Source organism: Apteryx rowi, unplaced genomic scaffold (assembly GCF_003343035.1).
Source record: "Apteryx rowi isolate R43461 unplaced genomic scaffold, aptRow1 scaffold_170, whole genome shotgun sequence".
NCBI lineage: Eukaryota > Metazoa > Chordata > Aves > Apterygiformes > Apterygidae > Apteryx > Apteryx rowi.
This window is the reverse complement of record NW_020447975.1, coordinates 347,284-361,896: the sequence shown is the minus strand read 5'-3', so window position 1 is coordinate 361,896 and position 14,613 is coordinate 347,284. Positions and strand designations below refer to the sequence as shown.

The window sequence follows — 14,613 nt, the reverse complement described above, 5'->3', positions numbered from 1 at the left end:
CCTAGATGCTTATGACTAAACGGATACTTTCTTTTTCCAAAACCACAAGTTTTCCAATAGCAAAACATCATGTCTAAGACACTGGAGAAGAACTAAAACCCACTCTGAGGGCATTCTTCATATTCTCTCAGCAGCTCTCACCCATTCGCTTCTATAGCAAAAACAGTGATTATGAATATTTGAACTGAACAGAAAATAGCAAAGAAAGAAGGTTACCAAACAGAATTTTTTTTTTTTAATCTCTCCTCTCCACATATACCTTTCTAAATCATGAAACATGTAACTCCTTGAGGGAGGAAGCAGGAGAGAGGTGGCTCATTAAATATTACACTTTGATTTGAAATATTTTGATTTCGATTTCTTAGAAGACCTTTCATTGTTAAAGCAAGAATGATCATATTTTGCAGCAATATCTCCTAAAGTGCTAATCTAAATACTAACTGCCCTATTTTTACCGATTTCTACATTAGTATGATTATCTGCTTTTGTTATGCAGACTTCAGAAAAAATATTACAGTGGTCCCAGTTTTAGACTAGCAGTAGAAAACTTGCATGCCTTAAATCCACTCTTTGCTTATATCACATTATGTAAACCCACGCGGATTCACAGTGAATAACTAGCAGTATTAGTTATATCCCAGAACACCAAAAAAATATTCAGGATATTGGGAGATATTCCAGAGACCAGAAGCATCTCTCTAACTCTTCCACAGATTGTTAGGCTAAATTCTAAGTGTTTTAACATTCAAATTGCTTTGTTGCATTGGAGGAAGAACCTCTACCACAATGAAAATATCTTTACCAAAAATACAACAAAATAAAATTGTTTGCTTCAGCTAAATACATTCGGAATGAAGATTTCTACATTAAACACGCTTAAAGAAATCTTCACTTGATGAAGATTCACCCAACATTTAACAGGTTCACTTTTAAAAACAGGAAAATATACAGTGAAGACTTGGTAAGAGTCGCAGCATTTGCGTAGCTCGAGCACTTCCATTGGGCTATCATCGGATCTAAACAGTTAAAGTGTAATTCTAATAAACATATTTAGCAATGGACACTTCATTGGGCTTTAAAAAAAAAAAAAGTGGGATGTTAATCGACTTCTGACTGCTTTATGAAAGTCGTCTTCGTTAAGTTCCAAGATTAGGAAACCCGATAGGAGCATTTAGAAACGGTAGGAGCTGACTTCCAAGCCCTGCAGAGAAAGGATCACTTCAAAAATACTGCTTGAGAAATGACAAGATTTACTAACATGAAAGCCAGTGTACATAACACGTTTATCCCACTTCCCTACTAGCCAAAACACAAGACGATTAGTACAAGAAATGTGAAAGACTTGAAAGAACAAGGAGAACAGCCGCRAAGGGAAACTATCCATCTATATACGAATACACAAGGGTTGCTTTATAGACAAGTTATGTCTATCCTACAATAAGATCATTAATCTAATGAAAATATATTAAGAAAAATGCGTTGAGACTGACAATGACACTACACTTAATTGTTAATCTTGACCATATAACATCGCCACGGGCAAAAGAGCTATTAAGATAAGACTGTTAAATCACTCCRCAGATAGAGTCCATCAAGCCACTGGAAAATCGGTTTATTAGCAAAACACTTTAAGGCATTTCTGAAAATTTACAACAGTTTATTTAGTATATGCTTAATATTTGTTGTGATTTTATTGCCAAATTAATTATATTTAAAAAAAAATCCAAAGTTTGTGCTATTCACGATAGATCTGCCATTGACAAAAGTAGCACTTCAAGCATAACTGTATTAGAAGTAGGGTTTTTGTTTTGTTGCTGTTTTTTTAAATGAGCAACTGGCAGTGGATTTGACAGAAAAAAATCTGCAAACATGCAAAGATTCAGTTATGCAATTAAACACTAACAATAGTTTGGCTGATTATACTCTTTATGCTGACCACAYTCAGCAATAGGCACTGCAGTAAAAGACTGCTCATACAGACAAGATAAAAGGATTCATCCCATCTCTGTGCTAGCATCTTTACTAAAAATTTAAATAAAAATAAGAATTTTCAAAGCAAACATTTTAAGTTAATGCATAAGCATTTGCTATTCTTCCAGATGTTTAAAGAGCAAATGCAAATAGAGTGGTTTTGGCTTCTTTCCTAGCATCACTGATAATATTCAGAAAAGATGGTGCCTGGAAGATACCAAGTAAGGGCACCAGAGACCAGAATTACTGGTGGCTTCTGTCTTYTGCATTACTGGCACCACTGGCTGCTGGGCTTGGAGCAAAGCAGGGGCCTCCTGACATTTCAGCGGAGAAGACATCAGTGCCTTTGCCTCGAGCTGTACAGCCCGGTGGGAAGGACGGGCCCGAGCAGGCTGCTGTGCTGTCCATGCCGTACGGCAGCATTCACTGCGCCAGGCTCCCAGAACCCCGTCCAAAGCTTTTCCTACACCCTACCCTGCTCCCCGGGGGCTTCGACGCAACGTTCAGAGCATCTACGTTGACGCCAGGCGGCTCAACTGTCACTTTGCTCCGAGCCTTTCCCTGGGGGGGAAAGCACATCTGTCGGGCTGGCTTATTCCAAAGTGGCAGGCACAGACTCGCAGCCCACCCGCGTGCCGGCAGGATGGCGGGGCCAGAAGATGCGCCCTGGGGTCTGGCCGGAGGGCGGTGAGGTTTGTGACGGTCCTGCCTGAGCATCACAGTCCATCTTGCAAAAGCCATCCTGTTATTAAATATGCTTTTACTACCAAAAGTATTTTTTACTGAATATGCCACTTTTGTGGGCCAGCTTATTGTAAACTTACCACTCGCAAAACTCGAAGCCTGGTAAACGCGTGGATTGATACAAGATTCRTTAACCACAGCCATGGAGATGTGCAAGCAGACTACCTTCATTAACATAAGTTTGCATATAAAAGCCAAGTAACAGAACTGCAGACCAATGAGTTTGATCTGAAAGCATTTTCGTTTTAGCTGAAGTTAGCAGTGTGTTACAGGAAATGTGCTTATAAGGCTTAACACTGTTAGATGGATGCAAAGACAAGTATCTGCTTGTAGCRAGATATACAAAATGCAATTAGCCAAGCTGCCAAAGAGAACACTAATACCATATTCATCTTACAAAGAAATTGTCAGTGGTGTATCTTCCTATTTGACTGGCTTCTAGTTTTAGTTACTTGCAGAAAAAAGGGGAAACCCAATTACAGAAGAACAGCAACATCTTTGTCAGAAAACAGCAAGCAATTAAATCTCTTCTACACATGGAAACATATATTAAAGCTAATTATTGCATATCAGTCAGTGTAATTACAACTCAAACCCAACATGGTCCATGTAATTAATTAGCATCAGCGGAAACCTTACAATGCAACTAAAACACTGCATGAAGAATATTTCCTTGTAGTACCAGGAAGTCATACTACTTCTCTTGCCTAATTTAAGGAGCACTTGGCCAAAGAGAAGACAGATGGATTTTTTTTTCCCCTGACATCAACATTTGGAGTGATATTAAACTCCTTATTCAGACACCTTAATTAAGGTGTCTATAGTCCGATTACAGTCTATGTAAGGCCCAGTCAAGACAAAGCGATTCAGCTCACTCTAGAATTCCCTATAATCAACTGCTAACAGCTGCAACAAAAAAAACCATCTGATCTGGGTACATCAGATTCTCAGCTTTGATAGGCTTGTTAATGCACAGAACTGCGGGGGGGGGGGGGAGAATATATTTTTTCCTTTTGCAATTCTTATTAGCTTAGCTTTCTTTTGTTCCCCTAGACATAACCCTTGCCATAGAAAAACTGTTTACAGAACTCCGGCTGAAAGATAACCCCAGAAAGGGCATGGCAATGTTTTCCAGCCTTCACTCGACTATTATGCTCGTTCCACTCGGATTTGTACCGCTTGGCATTTCCCAGAGACATTCTGCCAAAGCAGGAACAATAGAAAGATAATTTGTAGCTGCAGCAAGTGCAGTAGCTCCACCCTTCGTGATACAACGAGCATTAACTCTTAGGGTAAATGAGTAAATAGTGACAGAGCTTAAACTTACCTACTGCAACTGATTTTATATTATATTATATATATATATATATATATATATATATATATAAAAGAGTGTGCAAGTGCACGTCAGAGAAATACCATTTTGTTGCAAATTTCACAAGAATTAGTAATTAGTGCTATTTAAACACTGAGTGCCTTTACCCTTCTTCCATGTGTATTGCTCTAAAGAAAGCTTCATCTTCTGTGAAGACCATAGCCGAAAGACCGAGCTTTGACTGCTCTGGCAGACCTCTTCCCCATGCAGGCAGACCAGGCTAGGCTGGGTACAGCACGTGCCTGTGCCCAAGCGGGCAAATAGAGGCCAGCACGCATCTTGCATCATTTCAGTGACTGTCAGATGTATATTGCTCTATGAGCCAAGCGTGCAAGGAAACAGCCCAACAGAGATTYTGCAGGAGAAATGCTGAATTTACTAGATAGCAATTCTTTGTGAGGCAAGTTATCCAGGGAACAAATGGTCAGCACTTTCTTTYGGGCACTTTCTAATTTCACGATTTGTAAACATTGATTGTTTCCAAGCTCTAACAGCTATAGAGCATTTCAACTTTTTGTCCATTTTTGTTTCAGTTTCAGATACCTGTCTGGGTCCTCAGTGTTTCTGAGTTTGCAATCTAACATCACCACTTATCTACCACTAATATGCTCTGACCTAATAAATCAGTGGTTTGACACATATTTAGTTACTTATTTCAAGTAGGCACAAATTAACCAAACCACCTTTTTGCCATCTGCTTAGAGAAACTAATTCCCACTTAGGGTAATAAAATATGGTGATGTGACATTTCCACAGTAGCTACAGAAATGCATGCTTGGACGCAGCCCCTGAAACACCGCCAGTCTCAGCTCCACAGGGAGACAGCTGAACACAGGACACAGAATACAGTGAACTTGTGGAAATTTCCAAAAACAAGCTGGTCTTTCAGAAAAGCAGCCTGCTGGAGAAGCAGTTCTGGACATGCCAGTCCAGACCCTGCCATGACCATAAAATAAGAAGGGGGAAGGGAAGGCTTAGCCATATATTTCAAGCACGGGAAGTAGGTCACTCCAGAAACTCTTAATGGACTTACTGTCACGATCTCCTCCCACTCAGCCAAGATGTATTCAATTCCACGAGAGAGTTCGGAGCTGTAAGGTGGCCACGCAGAAGAATCAGCATCACAGTCACAGAAACGATACCCTTGATTCAAATCTTCTTAAGGATCTTCCAGACTGACCTTTTTTCAGACGTTGCTAGTTAAAAATTAGCTGAAGTCTTAATTAACACAGAGCAGAAATACAAATGAAAGCCTCTTCTGTGGTCTACAGGCCATCCAGCTGCATTTTACTGAGGGACTGACGGAGTCGATTTTAAACAACTTCAGCAGGTGTGTTATAGATGCACAGGCTCAGATATTTAAAATATATGACGAATCAAACAATTTTCAAAGATTTCAACCTATTTATCACAGCTGAACTGTTACCACTGAAGCATAAGCAGAATAAGAGATCATCACAGAATTATTACAGAAAAAGCTTATTTAATAACTAGCTCTGGAAACATTAATTGAGGCCATCAAAAAGGATAAAAAGACTTCACTGAAAGGCATCTGCCTGAAAAAGTCATCTAGAGCATCTTTGCTGCTTTGAATGGACCATAATTACCTGGAAATGTTTCAGGAAGGAAAGACTAACACAGAAAAGCAGAGACATGACCTGGCATCCACAGGCATATTTACCATGAAGGTGTAAACAACATGTTGTTTTTCCCTGTAGTAACTTAAGACCTTTAGCAAAAAATGAGACTAGTGAGCACTCAGGCAAAACATCCTATTCTTTCACAAATATTTTAAAAGTTTCTTTAAAGAAAGTTGTACCCTCACACACACACACACACGTTATCGTCAAGAACAGAATTTTCTCCCAACGTTTCTGTCCACCAACTGTTCAATATTCAAGCATAAAAAAGTTAATAGACCTATAATACTAATCTATTTTCTTCTAGATGCTATAGGGCTCTTTTTCATTTAGGAATTCAATGCATTCACTCTTAATTCACTTTCAACCCCACCGAGAGCCCATGAATTATTACTTTATGTAGCCGTGCATCCACAGGCTCCAGGCAGGGTCAAGGCACTGCACTAGCGCAGAGACACTGGCTCCAGAAAGCTTCTCCGTCCTGGTCTATCAAAATCCCCTTTTAGCGGATGCTAAAATGCTCCGTGTTTGTTTAAAACAAACAAACAAAAACATCATACGGCTGTTCAGTCTATGTCAATAGCTTATCTTCTGCCATTCCCCGGTGGACAAATCAGCAGTCCACCCAGGTCTTTTCCTTTACCATATTAACGGATTCGGTATCATTTAAAACATATTAAATACAGCAATATAGCAGACTTGAAAAACTGAATAATTCATGAAGGTGGAAAGGGTCTGCACAAAGCTAAGACATTTTCCATGCTGTCATCTACCACCCTCCCCAGTGTTTTTTTAAACCAATACTGAACTTGGGGACAATTAATACCTGATACAGTTCTAGCAAAAGCAAAGTAATTTTTAATGTCTCCTTCACCCCCTGTCCCATACCATCCATCACCCACAGAGAAACATGATCAAGACACAAGTCTATGAATAACTACTTTTTCTCCAGGCTTAAATCTAGACTGCTTCTAAATACATACAGTCTCTAGACTACATTAACACACTAAAGCTTTGTAGGTTGCCATGTTTCTGCAGCTTYGTTTCATCTGTCCCTCACAATTCAGATCTTGAACTACTTTCATCAAAACAAAACAATAAACCCCTCCACTTTTACACACAAAAACTCATGATGCTCACACAAGCAGATTGCTAGGCATGTTTAAGAGGATACGTACTTAAAAACCTGGCAGCAGAACTTTATTCCCCTCCTAAAGAGGATATCCTCTCCGATTCTGTCGCCTCGACGTTAATAAAAGGCATACTTCATGATCGGTTCGGGCTGAAAAGGTCTGGGAAGCACGAGGAGGTTGACAAGGCAAACAACTCGGGAGCAGGCTTGAGAATATACTGCGTGACGGAAGGGGGAACGTTTCAAGCAGCCGGTCAAAACGCCCCACCGGGGATTCGGTGCGCTTGTTTCCTCCCTCAACCGCGCGCAGGATAGAAAAGGCACGGCTGCGGTAGCACAAAATGGATGCTTTTCCAGACAACTTTCTCTCTCCAGTTAAACATTCATTTGCTACTTTTGACAGAAGGTTTTAGCTGCTAAAATGGATGCTCCTTTCTGCTCAGTTAAAAATAACGAGGGGGAATTTAAACCACTCCGTGCCTTGGACAACCCTGCAGCGCAAAGTAATTTGCGGTGACAGCTCACGCACGCCAGAGCAGGCCACCGCCACGGACTGCGGAGACTGACCTGGCCAGGCCCGCGGGGACTACTTAACCCACACGGAATGAACCCAGTGGTAACACGCTGAAAAACAAAACTCGTCAAGTTTAGATTACGCACAGAAGAACAGCATGTATTAATTACTGGGCAGAAGTTTAAAGTTTCCTTTAATCATTTTGAAATGCTTTGAAATCACTTTTCTGGCGTAGCAGCTCCAAAGCAGCTTTTATCTTCCTCCCGTCACGTTAAGAGGCACGCTGGAAATCCTAGGCAAGATTTCCTAGTCTCCAGCTTCGGCTTCTCTCCTTTTGAATTAGGCTTCCTAAAGTTTTGCACGGCAAGATATACCACAACTAGTAAAGCAACTCTTTTAAGTACAAAAATCACTGAATTACTAATCAAGACAAACTTCTATGCCTTGAAAATTAGAAAGTCATAGAAAGCCAAGCTGTAGTTTGTTAAAATATGTATTTCAGACAGTCTCCCCAAACCTCTACGTAGTTACAACAGGTTAAAAATCTGTCTCTTCCGTGCCGCAGAAATCAGGATTACAGCACGGATAATTACGCACAGCACACAAAAGAAGGCGATTAACATAGTTCTTACCCCAAAACAGACCGCTAGGCTAGCAGCACGCAGACCCCTTCGCACACACGTCGGACGGGGGCTAATTCACCGGTGCCATTCACCAACAGTCGCGCGGGAGTAATCGAGGGAAACCATGGCAACGCAAGGGCAGCTTGGCCGGGCTCACCTGGCAGCGGACGCCTACCGCCACCGGGTCCCGCGAGCGCGGATTTCCACCGCCTCCGCCCCGGTCTCCCCCCGCCGTCCTTCGGGGGCTACGGGGCTTGCAAAAATAAAAACCCCCACCGATTAGGTTTCGCGCCTGACGGACCTCCAGCTACACGGCGAAAACAAGCAGCCGGGTCAGTCCCGGTGACGGGCACCCGCTCCCGCTCCTCCGGGCGCGCGGAAGCTGGCCGGCACCGCCGCACCTCCCGCGAGCGCCGAGCCTCGCGCAGCTGCGAGTTATTAAACTGAGCGGACGTTAACCGTTTAGGCGTTGACAGCACGCCGCACGCTCGGTGCGCTACGGTCTCCGGCAACGCGCACGCTGATCAGGCAGGAAAGGGGAAAATCTGCTCCTTTCTTACCTTAAGCGAAAGAAGGTCTCCGAGTTCTAATGCATCGCAGATTTGTCAACTTCAAAAATATACCGGGTGGTGATTTAAAGCGACTTCCCTTTCCGATCTCCTAAAGGGGAGAGGTGGAAAAAAAGGTTTTTTGTGGGTTTTTTTTTTTTTGAAGTACTTAAGGACCTGCTGCAGCAATTGGAGTTGAATTTCCCCCCTCTATCTGTAAAAAATCCTCTTATTCAGCCCTGCCTGCTCCCAAGACAGCGCTGCTGACGAATTTCAAGGCTCAGCCCTTGACATGCAGAATCACTGCAGGATCAAGAGCACAAATGTCACTTCCTCCGGGCAGCACATCAAGGGCGAGCGAGCCTGATCCGCTCGCCCCTCCGCGAGCCCACCCAGCCGAAGAGCAAATCCTGACATCTGCCTCATCTAGGGCTTTCATTAAGTGCTCTTCAAGAATTCCCATCTCAACCCCACAGTCAAAGGATCCTGGCTTTAGCTAAACCATTATGTAGTTTCACTGGAGAAACTGCACAAGTGGAAGAATATAAACCGGAAAGCTAATAACACAGAAGTCCAAGGCGAACCGCGAAGCAAATTACAGCTGCCTACGTCCGAGCAGGAGCAGAAGCTCTGCAATTATTAAATGAGTTTCCGAAAAGATTTAACTAACCAGATTCCACTGCAATGCTTTATTTATGGCATCTGTGCTGGTCCCAAACTATTTGCTAAGGTTTCTCCCATCTCCTTTATTACTTTTGCACATTTCTTAATCCAATCCAACAGGGAAAAAGCCTTTTGAAGCTAGATTTTGTGACAGTTTTTCATAATGTAGTAGCCTAAAGTTCCTTAAAATAGAAATTAGATGTCATGAACATAAGATCCTAAATACATGCTACATGCGGATTAAACAAAAATCAGGACACCAGCATTGACTTGAAACACCATATAATTAACTCTGAAAATGGCATTTTAATGGTCTCTGCCCTTCCTCAACTTGGCAATAGCTTGTATAATTACACTCTTATTAGCTCTCTGCCTCTTTCCTTTGCATTCCCAATTTAAAATTAAACAAAAACTCTTCTGTTGGAGTTCGCCTTCAAGTGGTCTTGTTTTAAAAGGATTACCCTTCACTAAAAGCAAACCAGATTCCATAAAAGGAGGCTTATTTAGGCATTTGAAGTCTTTCTTTAGGCATCTACTACACACCTGGATTTTTTTTTCATCTATTTGAATTTTCTTACCGAATTAGCTCAACAAAGTAAATTTAGTTTTATCATCCATTAAAATTTATGCCAATGCAACTTGAGCCTGCATGGTATTTCTTCATATAATCCTCTCATTGGAGGCTCAATTTAATAAACAAAGGCAGCTCTAATAATTCAAATCTTACTTTCAAAGATGTGATGTGCCTGTCAGAAGCTTTCTGCAACATACTCAGTACATTTCTTCAGTCTCTCCAAGGCTTTGCATATATTTAAGCCTCTGTCTTGCCTTTTGAATGCTGATAACTACTGTGTTTCTTTTCTCTCCTTTAAAGGATTAAACAAAACCATGCAGACATTTTTATTAGTGCATCATGCACCATTAAATTGTCAGCTTTTCTTCCATGATTCTCTTAAAAAAAAAAACATGGCCTTGAAAACATCTTTACAACAAAATACTCATTTTCTTAGCTCTTATTTATAGTGAAGCAAACAAAGCTAAAATCCAACCAAGTACTTAATTTTTTTTCCTTATGGCCAGGTTAGAGAAGACTAACCACACAGAACATGCATTTTTACACACTATATAGTACATTCACATGACATCTGTCAGAAAGCCCCTCACTTTGTTTCCCCAAGAGAATTATTTTTATTATTTAATAGTTTACCCTGTTGCCTTCAAATAGCAAGGCAAGAACGCCAAGGTTTTGCATTCTTGACATGCAGAAACAACTGCCAGAGAAGAAAAATTAAGTTTTTAGCAAGAGAAAGCAGAGACATTTTTGTCCAACATGGTCCTCCGCACAATAAGGATATGTTTAAACAAAAGTTCTATTTTTTCCACACTGAAAAGATGCAAGTCTTAGGATACTCTCTAGATACCTTCAAAGGGAGTGCTGCTTCTTTACTACCTTCTCCGTCCTAGGCTAGGATTCCCTTAATGTGGCATGTGTGCTAAACTCGATCACATTACCAGAAGTCAGTGTGAACGGAAACGCTGGCAACTGATTGCTATTTGTTACAGGCAAAAATCTGCTCCCAGTACTTACGTACCATTTCATAGACCACAACTTCCTTCTCAAATTCTAACCTACCATAAAAGGGGCCAAACACTTCCTTGAAAAGGGCCACACCTTGGCATGATCTTCAACACTAGAATTATTATTTTTTTTTAAATGCAGTTTCCTTAGATAGAAACTTCCTTAAAACAGGCAGAACTGCATCTCAAAAGATACCCTAGAGTGTCACTTTTGGTGGTGGTAGCACTGTGGCCACAATTTGAGGAAAAAAAGGACTAGCATGGCAAAAGTTACTTTTCCTCCAAAATACTATCAGTCTAATAAAGATCCTCTCCGTAAAAGTCTTTTACCTGATGCCTCACTACAAAGTTTTAAAGTAATCGACATATTTGAGATGTTTAATGTCGAACGCATAAGATCCATGAACAAACGGAGACTTAAATTTGTGCTTCCCTTGTATTTTTCCTACATACACAGCCGAAGTATCTCCATAGCTATTCAATGACAAGAATTCATCTTTAAAATATTGGTAAGATTCCAGCAACTGTCACAGTCTTGTTTAATGCAGACTTAGGGGATCAGTGCTGGGCAGAGACACTTTTCTTCTAGACTGTCCATATGGGCAGAACTGTGCTCATCCATTACAGCAGGTCAACAGGGACTAAGCAGCGAGCAGCCCCGTAACAGCTTGGATGCAGTTAGGAGAGTCAATCTGGCCAAGTTGCGTTTCTCTCCGGTCCTGGCGCACGGGAGGAGCAGCTGCAGAGCCTGGAAGTAACCCCAGGAGATCGCCCGAAGGCTGCGCGCGGAGCGGCCGAGCAGGTGCCCGGCCCCGGCGCTCCCGCAGGAAAGCACAGCGGGTTTGCCGAAAGGCAACGCGTGCAAACAGCTTGCACCAGGAGCTAGGGGAGGGCACCGCTCCAAGAGTGGAGAAATCCCCCCCCCCCCCGGCTACCTTCAGAAGAGGGATCGAGGTCTTTGCGCGGTAAAGCATTTAGCCAATTCTCCACCAGGGCTGCAGGAGCTGGAGGATGAGACAAGAGGAAAAGAGTAGGAGGATTCACAAGCGACTAGTCTTCCGCACGCCACTTAACGCGGCCCCGAGGGGCTGCTCCTGTCCGCGTGCCCTGTGGAAAACAGTTATTTTCTGTTCAGAAGCGTCCAGAACCACTTTGGAAGCAGCAGCCCGACGTGCCTGCTTCCCCAGGAGGCACCTTAACAGAAAACTGGTTGACCGGAAGGCAGAAGTTAATGTTCAGCACGTGTGCAACTGCCTGTTTATCAAGAGCCTTTACCCATACATACACAAAAGGAAAGATTTTCACCCACCAGTAAAGACAACTTTTTGCTATCCGGTCTGAGCTGTTTATTTTAAGCCTTGCTCCCCTCTGCTTCATTTCCCCAACGCGGAGACTGCAAGCTACGCAGGCCAGGACCCGCAGCCTAATCACTAATCAACGCGCACTTACAGCACCGTACGCGTTATTAGAAGAACTGACTTTGCTACTCAGAAGTAACTAAAATTAGCACCTAAACCCAAGGACTTTGAAAGTCCTTGGTCCTTCTGCGTTCCTGACAGCTGGGGGTGGGAAGAGGGCGGCACTGACTGCTGCCGTCCCTGCAGCCCCCCCCAGCCCAGAGCTCCCGCGCTGCCACCGTCGACCGCACCGACGCGTCGACGCGGGCTTGGGTTCCGGCGCATCGGAAAGCAAAGCTCACCCCGTCTGCAGGATCCCCAGTGGAAACCGCTGCTTTCGGCGCAGCCGCAAACTGGGCTTCGTCTGCCGAATTAAATTTTGGCGCCTATTTGTTGAATTTCTGAAGCCACAGTTATTCCAATCTGTTACTCCAGGACATGGTCTAGTAAGCCATTAATACAGGCAATGGGTGATAAAAGGCCTTGGCTTGCAAGCCACAGTTTCAGCACATCCAAAGCAGTGTTATCAGATAACATGTTAATGACCTCCTGTGCCTAAATGCTGTGTTTTTACAATAGCTACATGCTAGTTGCAGAGCTATAAAACAAAAAGCCAGACATGCAAGTTCCACACAATCAATTGCAAACTCCTGACTGGAGTTAAAATCCTGCTTCTAAACACGGGCTAACGCTTTGCAAAACACCGGGAATGTAATACCCTAAAACAGTGTTAAGACCGCGAGGATTACTAAGCTTATTTCGTAAAAAGGCCTACCCATAAGCTCCTACGGCTTGCCCTGGGAGGTACAGCCGTAACAACAGCCCCGCAAGGCTGGACAACAGCGCAACTCCAGCTTTTTGTACCAAGTTTTAAGATGCTCCCTGAAGGGAGCTGCACACATAAAAGCACAACGCTTTTCCATCTTGGACAACAAAGGTTTCGACTGCAGGCAAAGCTGCCTGGAGAGGAGAAAGCCGTGCAGGAGACAAACACACGGGTAATAGCGGAAACGAGAGGATCGAGTCCTGGGGGCGTCAGCAATTCACCCGTCCTTGAGCCCAAAAGACAAGGGCCAATCAAAGGACACATTTGATACGACATCAAAATACACCTCAAAGAGATAGTCAGAAACGTAACATTTTAACTCATTTTGTTTGTATTGCCTTCATGAATCCGCAAACAATAATGTTTTCTTTTCAACACCCAGTCAGGAGGATTTTATCCCATTTCTATTAAAATATGAAGTCGTGTTATTTTATTTAACTTTAGTGATCAGTAAAACAGAATTCTGCCAGTTGTTCATGAAGCCCGAGATTAACAACAGAAAGACGCTATCCCGTTTCCAGCCGCCGAGCCGCACGCGCAGACACACGGTGCACCCTCGCTCCGCCAAGGCGCCTTTTAGCGTAACTCCCAGTCCGAGGCAAGAAACGGACAAGTTCAAGCTGCACGTTTCAAATTAGCTATTTGAAATAGCCATAAAATCCAAGATTTGAATTTCTACTCTCACACCGTGCCCGTTACCAACGTCACTCCTCCTCTAAATGTGTTTCTGTCCATCTATTGGGATCACAAACGTCTTCCTGAGAGCTGAAAATTTCCACCGCCTCCCGGAGGCGCAGGACGATAGCATGGAGAAGCAGCAAAGCACTGGGAAAGCAGCAACCTGATAGTGGAAAACGTGATCTAAAAAGGCTGCCAAAGAACACAAAAGACTCACGGGTTTAAGATTACTCATCAGGCTGCTAGGAGAGCAAAGAGGAGACAAGGCGCCGGAAGAGACAGAAGGCTGCTCCTGGTGCACGGAGAACACATGGAATTTCACACTGACATTTGTCATTTATTAACGGCACTTTTCAATTGAAGTAAGGCGGTTAAAGCGATAGCTCCCAATTAACTGCTCAGTATGAGGACTGTATTAATATTCATGAAACATTCAAAGCAGATGCAAAAGTCTTAGTTGTCTGAACTCATACACAACAAAGCTACCCTGATGCTGTACCATCCGGAAAAAATTAATACTCGTTTCAGCAACTGATACAGGTTCCATTCTGACTTTTCCCCATTTTAAATGCTACTGTTTAAGCTCTTCCCAATTCTACTCATGCTGACAGGGGAATTTTCAGTTCCATTAAAAAAAGAGGAAGCAGCCTGACTCAAACCCACCTAGTTAAACCCATATAACCCAAGAAGTTGGCTATGGCAGAAAATCCCTGAATCTGAACCATCTAGACAGCAAAACAGTTACTTACTTTTGAACGCTGGCACTTCAGTGTTTAATCCCAGCACATCTGTTTTTTCTGACTGCGATGGAGTGCAAAGCGGTCATTTAGAGCAGAAACGAAAGAGTGCCCACCTAAGATTTAATGTCTTGCCCTGCACGGTGAGGACTCAATCGGGTTACAAGAAACGGGGTCAAACTCCGTT

At 42.9% G+C, this 14,613-nt stretch overlaps 1 protein-coding gene across 3 annotated transcripts in view; it reads right to left on the bottom strand.

Annotated features, from left to right (window-relative positions):
• Positions 1 to 14,613, bottom strand: part of GLCE (glucuronic acid epimerase) — a 62,873-nt gene that overhangs the window by 35,350 nt on the left and 12,910 nt on the right. For all 3 annotated transcript variants that reach the window (XR_003252657.1, XM_026060773.1, XM_026060774.1), the window contains exon 2: positions 8,560 to 8,659. The gene's annotated coding sequence lies outside the window, so the exon portion shown is untranslated. The remainder of the gene's footprint in view (positions 1 to 8,559; positions 8,660 to 14,613) is intronic.